Source organism: Garra rufa, chromosome 2, assembly GCF_049309525.1.
Source record: "Garra rufa chromosome 2, GarRuf1.0, whole genome shotgun sequence".
Taxonomy (NCBI): domain Eukaryota; kingdom Metazoa; phylum Chordata; class Actinopteri; order Cypriniformes; family Cyprinidae; genus Garra; species Garra rufa.
Window position 1 is genome coordinate 53,969,565 of NC_133362.1, and position 12,156 is coordinate 53,981,720.

Here is a 12,156-nt window from a genome sequence, read left to right on the forward strand (position 1 = left end):
AGCCTGCATGGAAAGACAGCACTCTCTCGTACATGACGGGATCCAAACCTTGGGCTTCAGCTCCTTTGGCCCTGTCAGTGACTCATGCACTTCCAACATTCTTTTCTGGCCACGAAAGCCAGCGTCCACCGCCTGAGTTGGTGGTATAGTATAACTTGCACCGTACCCGGATGAAAAATGGAGGTGGCAGAATGGAACTCGGCATTGTATTCACCTGCACAAAAAGCCTGCCGTGACACGGATTCAATCTGGGGTTGCTGCAGCCACAACGCTGAGTGCCACAGACTATTAGGGCAGAGACAGACAGGCTCCTCCTGGCAAGTTTGGAACAGTGACATTTAAAGAATGGACTCTTTTCACAACAGTTTGCTAACATTTATTCAGCCTGGACAGAGAAGTAAATGGTGCAAGAAGTTCATAATGAGCAGTATTCTTTTTCACTGTTATATCAGAGCACCTAAAAGCACTTCCATTGGACTTGGTTCTTTTGAAACACTGTTTGAAAAGAGATGTGGGGAGACCAGTTGTCGTGCAGCAATTGGAGTTAGAGGGGAAAAAATGCAGCTTCCAGGAAAAGCTGAAAAGGCACAGTTGCTGTCGCAAACAGCCAAGACGTCAAAGGGCTTCGTAGTCGGCAGGGTTCGAACCTGCGCGGGTAGACCCCAATGGATTTCAAGTCCATCGCCTTAACCTCTCGGCCAAAAACAGAGCAAAAGGGACTGCTATGGGTGGGGGAAAAGAAAAAATGAGAAAAAAACAAGGGGAAAAGGAAAATGAGGAAAAAAATAAATAAAGGGGAAGTGAAAATTTAAAATCTATTGGAATTCCAACCCCCACTTTTTTTACCCTTTAACTTACTTTAACAAATTACAGAAAAATACATATTTCTACATATTTTACATAATCACAAAACAACTATTCAATTTAGTAAAATTGAAATAATAAAACAAAAAACATATTTCCAAAAAATATGTTTTATTTCAACAGCTAAAATATTGACATATGACAAATTACACTCTATATATGCATTACATGCTCCTTTTCAAAAATCTTAAGTCTCCAAGCACGCTGTCGGTTCTGAGGAGGTGGTGCAGCTGATGGCTGCTGGCCTTGCGGAAGGGAAGACCAATCCTGAGATTGCGGTGCTGGAGCTGATGACTGTTGGACCGGCGGAAGGGAAGACCATTGCTTCTGAAAATAATTTTTATTTAATCAAGTATGAGCTCCATACTTGATTTTACTATGAGCCAAAACCTAATGTATAAAATGTTACTCAGCAAACTGTTCTCTTTTATTGTCTAAAGATTCAATAAACCTTTACATCTAAAATATTTTTTATTTATTTATACACAACTAATCATTTTCCTGACTAATATTACTTAGAGCGATATTGGCACTTTGATAATTATAAGTGATTGCTTATCCATTTGTCGTTTTCTGTATAGATTATAAATAAACAAATATATAAATAAAATATTATAATATATAAAATATAAATAACCTGATATTTATTTGCTACCACCTCCACCCTAGTACATCCCTGCATCTTTCTATTCTATTCTATCCTATTCCATTCTATCATCTATAGCACAACTGTACATACCACTTATGTATTTCTAAATTGATTTGTCTATTTATATTTACATATGTGTACTTTTTTATTCTCATCTTATTTTTATTGTCTGTGTGATGTTGTCTCTATGTACTGGAAGCTAATGACACTGAAACAAATTCCTTGTATGCACAAGCATACTTAGTATCAGAAAGAGTTTTATTGCCAAGTATGCTTGCACATACAAGGAATTTGTTTCAGTGTCATTAGCTTCTAGTGTGTATGTGTGTGTGTATATATATATATAATATGATGGATGTTTAACTAAATAAATGTTTTAATATGATACAAATGGTAGTCTACATAGCTTTTTTAACACTTAAGAGTTTTTCTGAACAATATTTCAGGCTTTACAGCACAAATCAAAAGCATTCTTCTGTTACAAAAAAAAAAAAGATTAGTATTCTGTTGAGATTAAACCATATTGTCAAACGAAGCCATGTCAGGTAGCGTTACCGCTTCTCTATCACATTATACTATAACTTACTCACCTGCACACAGTCCAAAAACGTCCAGTTTATTAGATGTGTGTGATTAAGGAATTAATTAAAACTGTCTCGCGTCACGCTGTGATGAAGGTCAGTGTACAACGACAAGTGCGTTTTGCCACTTGAACATTTTATAGATTTAGTCACATGACAATGTTTCGACCAATGGCTTTTTTGCCCCGTTCGGCCAATGGCCGCTGAGCGATGTTCGGAACTGTTAGGACTTAGACCAGTGATTGTTAGGAATGTTAGGACTTGTGTTAGGATTGTTAGGACTTGTGTTAGGACTTGTTCCGAATGTTTTAGGACTTGTAACAAATGTTTAGGAATAGTTAGGCCGGCTGATCACTGGAACGTACGGCCACGACTACGGCGGCCCAGACGTCCTCTGTCCCGTTGTCAACCTCAAAGTTGGCTGAAAAAACAATGAACTGGCTACCGCTTTACTGAAATCGCCTAGCATAAAACTCCTAAAGGGGAAAACAGCCCACCACAAGCAACGAAACATTCATGAAGGGGCAGCATAGCAAACACTCTATGTGAACTCTATCACATCTTTAAGCGTACGCCGCCACACGGCAGAGCTCGACCGGCACGACTGCAAGCTGAGGGCGACAACAAGAAGATGGCCCTTCGCCCGAACAGGAACTTGAACCCTGGACCCTCAGATTAAAAGTCTGATGCTCTACCGACTGAGCTATCCAGGCTCTTGTGTTTTGTGCGCCTCTTACTTTTTATATAAGAACACTTTCTCCACAAGCCGCCCAGCAGAAGCTCACTTGCCACAGGAGCTACGGGACAAAGGCCGCACGCAATTACGTCAGAGAGAGCGAAGGCCAAAGGCCTTGGAAGGCCCACCCGCCGTCGCAAAAAGCTAAAGGCAAAAGGGGGAATGCCCGACCGTAGTCGGCAGGGTTCGAACCTGCGCGGGGAGACCCCAATGGATTTCGAGTCCATCGCCTTTACCTCTCGGCCACGACTACACCTGCATGTGGACCGCCTGCTCTCGTCTCGAGGCGGGCAGCACAGGATGCCGCCGAGCTTCAGGCGCAAAATCCAACTGAAGGGTGAGTTGGCAAAAAGAAGCTGGACGTCCCCGTCGCTCAACGACAAAGGGCTGCCATGACCCGGATTCGAGCATTCTTATCTGACCACTTAAATCTGGTACCAAGCGCCTGCGTTGGTGGTATTGTGGTGAGCATAGCTGCCTTCCAAGAAGTTGACCCGGGTTCGATTCCCGGCCAACGCACAGTTTTTGGCTGCGGTTGACCTCGAAGCAGAACTCCTTCTGTGACCTCTGTCTGCACCAAAAGCTTTTGGATGAGTCGTTCAACAGCAGCAAAGAACTAGGTCTCCTCGTTGGGGAATCTAACCCCGGTCTTCCACGTGACAGGGGGAGATACTGTCCACCATACTAACGAAGAGTTGCGCTTGCTGTTCTTCGCTCCCAGCACACGCGACTGCACCCAACTTGCCAAAACGAGCCCCTACTCCATGAAATACCAGATTGACCCGCCACGAGCTAAAGTCTCTCAATATCTTGAATGCTACACATTACAGTGGGTCATTATTTGGACCGCTTTATTTCATTTAATATTTTTTTTGGCCTCTAATACGGGGGCATGAAAAAAGAGATGACATTACCTTGATCGGGTTTGTGAATACTGGGTGAGGGAAGGGACTTTCATAACTTTTACTTCTCCCATTTGGAGTGAGGGGGGTGACGAAAATCATGTTGGCAGGTGTCGGCACCCTAGATTACCCTTGGTGAGCGTAGTGGTTTACCACAGTGAGCGCACAGGTCCAAGGGCATAGAGACACATCTCGAGTTTCTCGTCATCAGCGCATAAATCTTTCGCCTTTTACCAAAGATTTCCGTGGAGGGGAACCTTTGCGAGTGACCTGTATTTTTGGGGGCTCTGCTCACAGCAGAGCTACACTAGAGTGTCAAGAGCAGAGTCAATCTGGCCACCCGCCAGCGTGCAGTGGAACGAAGCGCGCCTCGTCATGGTCTGTGTTTGCAGCCTTTGCGCTTCCAGCTTCGCAGCTTCAAATTTCTTTAGCCAGCATGGAAAGACAGCGCTCTCTCATCCATGACGCGAGAAAAACTCTGGACGGGCTCAAACAAAGATGGCCTTTAGCTCTTTTGGCCCTATCAGTGACTCGTGCGCTTCGAGCCTTCTTTGTTGACCCCGAAAGCCAGCCTCTGCTGCCTGCGTTGTTGGTATAGTTTAACTGGCACCGCACCCGTACGAAAAATGGAGGTGGCAGAAAGGAGCTCAGTGAACAAAAAGCCTGCCGTGACCCGGATTCGAACCGGGGTTGCTGTAGAGGATGGATACCCGAGCCGAGCCCGACGGGACCCGACGGAACCCGACGGGTCGGGCCGGGTTCGGACAGATATTTAGAAAGGATGCTCGGGTTCGGGTCGGGCTCGGTCACCTCAGCGCGATAGTGCGCCCGTGTTATAACGGCGCTTTTTGCCCAGTGTGCACTGATGCTCTCATCTGTTGACATTTCCGAACGCTTTTTTTACAGTGGCTTAATAAAAGCGGGCTTTCCACACAAAAAAGTGCATGTGTCATTAGTATGAGTAAAAAGAGATTTTAACTGTGTCGGGCTGGGATCGGGCTCGGACATAAATATCTTAATGCTTGTCGGGCTCGGGTCGGGTTCGGTTACTGCTCTGTCGGACTCGGGCCGGGCTCGGACAGAAAAATGCGGCCCGATCCGCACTCTAGGTTGCTGCGGCCACAACGCAGAGTACTCTCCACTATACGATCACGGCGCCCCACTGGCTCACATCTGGTGGTGCCGGCCGTCCGAATTGAAAAAAAAGGACTAGTGGCGCTTTTTATTACTGTGGAGAGAGGGCACACAAATCCGTGCTAGGGACACGGAAGAAAAGGGCCCGGCCACTTCTCCTCAGCACCGGCGAAGAGCGTAGTCGGCAGGATTCGAACCTGCGCGGGGAGACCCCAATGGATTTCTAGTCCATCGCCTTAACCACTCGGCCACGACTACGGCGGCCCAGACGTCCTCTGTCCCGTTGTCAACCTCAAAGTTGGCTGAAAAAACAATGAACTGGCTACCGCTTTACTGAAATCGCCTAGCATAAAACTCCTAAAGGGGAAAACAGCCCACCACAAGCAACAAAACATTCATGAAGGGGCAGCATAGCAAACACTCTATGTGAACTCTATCACATCTTTAAGCGTACGCCGCCACACGGCAGAGCTGGACCGGCACGACTGCAAGCTGAGGGCGACAACAAGAAGATGGCCCTTCGCCCGAACAGGGACAGGGACTTGAACCCTGGACCCTCAGATTAAAAGTCTGATGCTCTACGGAGTGAGCTATCCAGGCTTTTGTGTTTTGTGCGCCCCTTACTTTTTATATAAGAACACTTTCTCCACAAGCCACCCAGCAGAAGCTCACTTGCCACAGGAGCTACGGGACAAAGGCCGCACGCAATTACGTCAGAGAGAGCGAAGGCCAAACCACCGTCGCTAAAAGCTAAAGGCAAAAGGGGGAATGCCCGACCGTAGTCGGCAGGGTTCGAACCTGCGCGGGGAGACCCCAATGGATTTCAAGTCCATCGCCTTAACCTCTCGGCCACGACTACGCCTGCATGTGGACCGCCTGCTCTCGTCTCGAGGCGGGCAGCACAGGATGCCGCCGAGCTTCAGGCGCAAAATCCAACTGAAGGGTGAGTTGGCAAAAAGAAGCTGGACGTCCCCGTCGCTCAACGACAAAGGGCTGCCATGACCCGGATTCGAGCATTCTTATCTGACCACTTAAATCTGGCACCGAGCGCCTGCGTTGGTGGTATTGTGGTGAGCATAGCTGCCTTCCAAGAAGTTGACCCGGGTTCGATTCCCGGCCAACGCACAGTTTTTGGCTGCGGTTGACCTCGAAGCAGAACTCCTTCTGTGACCTCTGTCTGCACCAAAAGCTTTTGGATGAGTCGTTCAACAGCAGCAAAGAACTAGGTCTCCTCGTTGGGGAATCTAACCCCGGTCTTCCACGTGACAGGGGGAGATACTGTCCACCATACTAACGAAGAGTTGCGCTTGCTGTTCTTCGCTCCCAGCACACGCGACTGCACCCAACTTGCCAAAACGAGCCCCTACTCCATGAAATACCAGATTGACCCGCCACGAGCTAAAGTCTCTCAATATCTTGAATGCTACACATTACAGTGGGTCATTATTTGGACCGCTTTATTTCATTTAATATTTTTTTTGGCCTCTAATACGGGGGCATGAAAAAAGAGATGACATTACCTTGATCGGGTTTGTGAATACTGGGTGAGGGAAGGGACTTTCATAACTTTTACTTCTCCCATTTGGAGTGAGGGGGGTGACGAAAATCATGTTGGCAGGTGTCGACACCCTAGATTACCCTTGGTGAGCGTAGTGGTTTACCACAGTGAGCGCACAGGTCCAAGGGCATAGAGACACATCTCGAGTTTCTCGTCATCAGCGCATAAATCTTTCGCCTTTTATTAAAGATTTCCGTGGAGGGGAACCTTTGCGAGTGACCTGTATTTTTGGGGGCTCTGCTCACAGCAGAGCTACACTAGAGTGTCAAGAGCAGAGTCAATCTGGCCACCCGCCAGCGTGCAGTGGAACGAAGCGCGCCTCGTAATACCAGCATAATACCCAATCAAGATAAAACAGTGTTATACGCTCTTGTTCTCCCAGGAGATGGTTCAAACAAACGTACTCGGTTACTAACGTAACCTCGGTTCTCTCAGAGAGGGAACGAGTACTGCATAAGTATCTTACGCTCGAGGAAAATCCTTTCCGCGAGATATATTGAAGCCAAAGAATTATCCTTAATTTTGTATTATTTGTATATACATATAACCCAATAGGATTTTTCCACAGACTTTAGGATTTTCGCGAAACATAAAGCCCTGTTGACACTAGCAGCGACTTCTGTCTTTTTCTGGTTTTGGAGTTCAATTGCCACAGTGGGCTCCCCAACTCCTTGGGACATGTTTCCACTTGTGCTTCGGTACTCTATAAATGGCTTAAGGAAGCCCATACTTCCAAGGTTTTACTGGACAAGCAGCTGAGCCACTTTTTCTTTCTTTTATTTTGTTTAACTCTCTTCTATATATATCACAAAGGTTTTTCCATTTTTTTTGCATTCTTCAACTAAAAAAAGGGAAAAATAATATTCACACACACACAAACACAAGATAAATATTTCTGTTATTACCATTTATTGACAATTTATGAACAAATGGAATGAGACTACATAGTATGTATTGTTTATATACATTTATATACATATACAGTATATGCAATGTATATAATGTATGTGTGTGTGTATTTATGCACTCTAAAATGTATACTGTAGCCTATATTGCACTGAATACATGAATACATATAGCTTATTGTATTAATATAAAGTTTGTTTATGTACACAGTGCATTACTCCAGTATTAATTTAATTGCATTAATATATGTAGTATACATAATTAAATGCATTTTATACATTGTGTGAGTAGGAGTGTAAACGGTAGTGTTTCTATACAATTACATTTACATTACATTTACATTTAATCATTTAACAGACGTTTTTATCCAAAGCAAGACAAGCAAGTTACAATTCATTTTAATGCAGTTAATATTATTTTTAATATGGTACGTTTATTTGCTATCTAATCATTTATGATTTTGTCTGTTGTCATACATTTAACACATTTTGGTTTTGATTTTTTAAGATCACTGCTGGAGCTGAAAGGAGAATGATCACATGAGCACTATCGTCTTCTTTTCTATTGGCTGTCGCTCCCGAAAGTCGCTCTTCATTTTGCGTCCTTCGTTTGAAAAATATCCTATACACAAGAAAGGATGCATAAGTGTAGCCTTCGCTCTCTACAATCACCCACAATCCTATGCGCACAGCTTTGCTATCTTGTTCAAAAATACAAAATGTTGGACGTTAGCGGAGTCGGAGCGCCAACGTGGCAATATGCTTTCAAATGTAAGTACATTTACAAATTACTTAAAAAACATTTTTGTATTAAACAGTACAGATTACTGTCAGTATTTTGTCCTGTCCTGTTCTGTTTTCCCAATGTTTTTCCCCTTCTGTTTCTAGTCCATATGGTTTAGTCCTTGTCTCCCCCTTTTGGTTTGTTCTTAGTTGGTTCAGTCTATGCCCATATTTGTATTTCCCCCTCGTCATCTCGTTTGTAACCACGCCTTGTTTTCTGTGTATTTTAGTCTGTGTCTGATCACTCCCAGCTGTCCGTCATTAACGTTACATGTTCTCAATTCTTGCTCCTGGTTTTGATTTGTTTGTTTGTAATTTCAGTATTTTTGTTAAATAAACTTTATATTACATTTAATCCGGTTCTCCTCCTCCATCTCCACTCCTCAACCCGCCTGACTATGACAATTACTACCGTATTGGTATTACAAATTACGTTATTGATGGCTAACTGAACTGGACCATCATGTCATTTCACAATTGTTAGCCTTCACCGGCATTTCTTTTGTAAATTACTAACTTAGTTAAGTTGTCCAAAGTAATTTAACGTTAATATTATACCATTCACAGCGTTATTCATAGCTTTCTCGTCTTTTTTAACAGGGACCAAGGAACAAACGGAGGCGGTCATTTGTCTCCGTGTAGAAAAAAAACAGCTGTTTACCGGGGAGAGAGACACCGCGGCGAACGGATATCGGTGAGAAGTAAATTATTTAATGTTCAGAAGTGATAGCTGTGTAATCTTCTTTTTATTTCTCCCCGTCATTCACATATACACTGTTAGACATTTCTGTAATTTCTACAGTTTTTTACTGTATATCACCCAGTATAAAACAGCAAATTCCCTTTAAAGTAAATAACTGTAATTCCCTTTGCATCATGGGAATTTTCTGTGACGTCAAACACCACATACAGAGACTAACTGTATTTTTAAAAATTGAGGTATACTACTGTATTTGTGGTAACGACCTCTTTGGCGCCACTCAATTGAGATAATTCTTTTCCTCATTTCTTACATTTGGACTGACAGGATTTTTCGCCACAGGAGTTTATCCTTCGTTTTAGAAACAGTGCGAGTGGAACAGCGTATTTAATTTAGAGTACTACTGAACCTCAAAAATATACTGGGGCATCAGTTTACTGTCCTGCATCTATTGTGGATAGTTTCACGGATTGGTTTCTATACGGTGTTTTGTCGCGTCGCGTCGCTCGCGTCTGAGGACACGGAACCAGCGAGGCAGAGCCGGGGGTTTCCCCCGGGGATGGAACCCGAGAGCGGGAGAGTTCCGAAGAGCATCTGCGCTGTGTATTGACGCACCTTACAAGCAAGCAAGGTAAAATATATATATATATATATATATATATATATATATATATATATATATATATATATATTTGTTATTTGTATGTCTGTTTGTGTGTGGTTTGTCAGATTTTTGCCCAACAGTTTAACCTAGTAACATTTACTCGTCAACATTATGGTACATAAACTTTACCACGGTAAACTGCGCTGTACTTTCAATTAACAAACGACGCTGTCAGCTTATTAAATTACCAAATTAAATTATTTTAACGCGCAAAGCATAATCTTATATTAACAGTTAGCTAATGTGAAATTTTGTTCAGGTGTTATTTAATGTTCAGCAGTAGCCTATAGTTGAGAATACAAAATCGTATGTTAACTAACGTTAGGTTAAACAAAAGTTTTATGACTAGCTGCCTTTTTTTAAATTGAATTTAATATTTACTGCATTTTGTGTGTGTTTAAAGGCAACTCAAATGAAGCATCACAGAGGACAAGAGCAGGTTACCCACGCTGGGACTAATAATTCATGGTAAGAGAATAACTTCACTATGATTTTGAGAGGTTTGTGTATTCCATATGGGGGTTTGTCTTTGACAAATGTGTAATTTCTTTTTTTTTTTTTTTTTCAGGGAACAAATTTCTCTGTGTAACAAAGTGGACGGTGAGCAAAGGTGACCTATGTTTTGGAGCAGCACCTGGAATGCCATTTGATGGGAGAAAGAGTGAAGATGCAGTGTTCCAGCATTGGAATATTTTTTTCTGTGTTTCAGTGTTATATATGCAATGTTTAAATAAAAAATGTGATATTTTGGAATAATTGTGTCTGTTTGAATTGAATATCAGTAGTAACTATAAAATTAATTCTATATAAAATTATAAAATTTAATTAAATCTATATACAAAACAATGAATTACAATAATATATGGCAGTACATTACTCCAGTACCTTACTGTAAACTGAAATACAGTTGGGTACTGTTAATTCTAATTACAGTAACTTACTGGCAACAGTGTTGCCAGTAAGTTACTGTAAAAACCCTTTGAAATGTCTAACAGTGTAGGCTTATTTTGGAGAAGATGGGGCTCGAAGGGAGGGTTTCCCACGCCCAGGCCAAAAAAAAGTGGGACAATTTAAAAACCAAGTACAAGGTGGGAGACAAGTATGGAAATAATTGTTTATCCACATTTTAATGTAACTTGTGATTTTTGAAGTAAGCCTTGAATGTTAATCTGACAGACTTGGGCCTGCTTCCGGTGAAGTGTACAATAGTACTAATACACTACCATTCAAAAGTTTGGGGTCAGTGAGAATTTTATTTTTATTTTTTTGGAGGAAAGAAATCAATACTGTACAAAACAAATGCTGTTCTTTTGAACTTCCTATTAATCAAAGAATCCTGTGGAAAAAAAACTGTACAACTGACAGACAAACAACTGTTTTCAACATTGATAATCATAATGTTTCTTGAGCATCAAATCCTCACATTATACTGATTTGTGAAGGATCATGTGACACGGAAGACTGGTGATGCTGAAAATTCAGCTTTGATCACAGGAATAAATTACACTTTACTGTATATTCACATAGAAAACAGCTGATTTACACTGAAATAACAATTAATACTATAACTATGATTTTTGAAGTATTTTTAATCAAATAAGCGCAGCCATGGTTATCAGAAGAGAATTCTTTTAAAAACATTTTAAATCGTACTGACCCCAAAACGTTTGAACGGTAGTGTAAAGCATCACAACTTTTTGGTCTTCACTGTTTAGGAATGTAAGTGTCCTGCCACAGGTCAAGGGACAGAGGATGGCAAGGCGACAGCAGGAAATTGCCTTTTTTTTTTCCTGCTGAACACAAAAGAAGATATTTTGAAAAATGTCTGGAACCAAACAGTTGATGGACCCCATGGACTTCAATAGTATTTTGCTTCCTACTATGCAAGTCAATGGGGTCCATCAACTGTTTGGTCACAGACATTTTTCAAAATATCTTCTTTTGTGTTCAGCAGAAAAAAGAAATTCATACAGGTTTGAAACAACTTGAGGGAGAGTAAATGATGACAGAAGTTTGGAGTGAACTATCCCTTTAATGTACTTTTTTGGTCAGTTAAGACCATAACACAGTACATCACTGGTACATTAAGTATATTACATTTACCTTCTTGACTATGGGTATTTACCAATGGTGGGGTTGTATGTACTTGGATGTAAGCACAGCAGGTCATAGTCCACACTTAATTATTCACCTGACAAAAATAGTCATGGTCAAGAGGTGCCTCGCGGAGTGCAGACACCTCGTTGGTCAGCGACACCCGCCAAGGAGCTCCATTCCGGCTCTCCCCACCATTAAGCTCCACAGGTGGCTGGTTGTTCTCCTCCACAACCTCTTCCAGCACGTCCCTGACACCAACACAAATGTTGTGCAAAATTACACAAGCCGTCAACACCTATGCGCAAGGCAGAGCAAAACAAGACTGTTGAGTTATGAAAAAACATGAACACATACAGTAAGGTAGTGTGACTATCATTAATAGGGATGCACCGAAATGAAAATTCTGGGCCGAAAACGAAATCGAAAATTTTGGATGCACTTGGCCAAAAACCGATACCGAAACCGAAAATGGCTTCATTAAAAAACATGTTTAAAATATTTTCTTTTTGTTTGTATTAAAAAAACTACAAATTAATTAAGCAATCAAACTTTTATTGATAATAAATAACAGTAATAAGGCTGT

At 42.0% G+C, this 12,156-nt stretch overlaps 6 non-coding genes across 6 annotated transcripts; 2 read left to right on the forward strand and 4 right to left on the reverse strand.

Moving 5' to 3' along the window:
* Positions 1-626: 626 nt before the first annotated feature.
* On the reverse strand, positions 627-706 carry trnas-uga (transfer RNA serine (anticodon UGA)). Its single transcript has one exon. It is a non-coding gene; the product is annotated as a tRNA-Ser (tRNA).
* A 2,295-nt stretch (positions 707-3,001) lies between these two features.
* Positions 3,002-3,083, reverse strand: trnas-cga (transfer RNA serine (anticodon CGA)). The gene has a single exon. It is a non-coding gene; the product is annotated as a tRNA-Ser (tRNA).
* An 838-nt stretch (positions 3,084-3,921) lies between these two features.
* Positions 3,922-4,036, forward strand: LOC141327326 (U5 spliceosomal RNA). The gene has a single exon (XR_012354628.1). It is a non-coding gene; the product is annotated as a U5 spliceosomal RNA (small nuclear RNA).
* A 1,006-nt stretch (positions 4,037-5,042) lies between these two features.
* trnas-aga (transfer RNA serine (anticodon AGA)) lies at positions 5,043-5,124 on the reverse strand. The gene has a single exon. It is a non-coding gene; the product is annotated as a tRNA-Ser (tRNA).
* A 519-nt stretch (positions 5,125-5,643) lies between these two features.
* On the reverse strand, positions 5,644-5,725 carry trnas-uga (transfer RNA serine (anticodon UGA)). Its single transcript has one exon. It is a non-coding gene; the product is annotated as a tRNA-Ser (tRNA).
* An 838-nt stretch (positions 5,726-6,563) lies between these two features.
* Positions 6,564-6,678, forward strand: LOC141327423 (U5 spliceosomal RNA). The gene has a single exon (XR_012354720.1). It is a non-coding gene; the product is annotated as a U5 spliceosomal RNA (small nuclear RNA).
* Positions 6,679-12,156: the final 5,478 nt, after the last annotated feature.